This window comes from Photinus pyralis, unplaced genomic scaffold, assembly GCF_008802855.1.
Source record: "Photinus pyralis isolate 1611_PpyrPB1 unplaced genomic scaffold, Ppyr1.3 Ppyr1.4_LG2, whole genome shotgun sequence".
Classification (NCBI taxonomy): Eukaryota; Metazoa; Arthropoda; class Insecta; order Coleoptera; family Lampyridae; genus Photinus; species Photinus pyralis.
The window spans coordinates 53,625,053-53,625,746 of record NW_022170403.1 but is presented as its reverse complement, the minus strand read 5'-3'; positions in this window follow the sequence as shown (position 1 = coordinate 53,625,746).

Below are 694 nucleotides of genomic sequence, written 5' to 3'. Positions count from 1 at the left end.
AGACCCTGAGGCATGGGGTTGGTAGAATCGCCATCGTGTGGAGGATGTTAGACGTACGTTGAGACGGCACACCATATACTTTGTGAATGTTTCGCTCTAGTCCAACTGAGATTATTCATGTTAGGGGTATCCTGGCCAGACATGGCTACGATTGGAGCTGCTTCCCCTTCCAGCATCCTTAGGTTTATCTCAAGTGTGGGATGGCTAGAATGACGTTAATGAGTTGGACGACTATAGTCACGGAGGTAGTACAAAGGGCCCAAATTTGAGGCCTAGGTATGCGTGGACCCTGTCTCTACCCCCCTATCGTGATCCAGAATCCAGCTCATAAAATCAGTGCTTAACGGGCTAATCATGTCATATCCAGAAAAATTTGACTAAACAGGAGGTAAAGTAAATAATTAAGCAACAAAAATAAATCAGTAATATATTTTCATTAACTTTATTAGTCAAATACAATGTGTATGTTGGCTTATAAATTAAAACTTTCTCGACAAACCCCCAATCTCGGGAATTTGGTAAGTTGTACTTTAATTATTAATTACTTCATTTTCTCATAAAACAATATATAATAGCATAATATCAACAACGATAAAATTAGTTTATAATTATAAAAATTAACAAATCAAAATGGCAAAATGTTATTTATAAGAAAGGCACGTAATATTTTAAAATTACATAACATGTTCCTCAA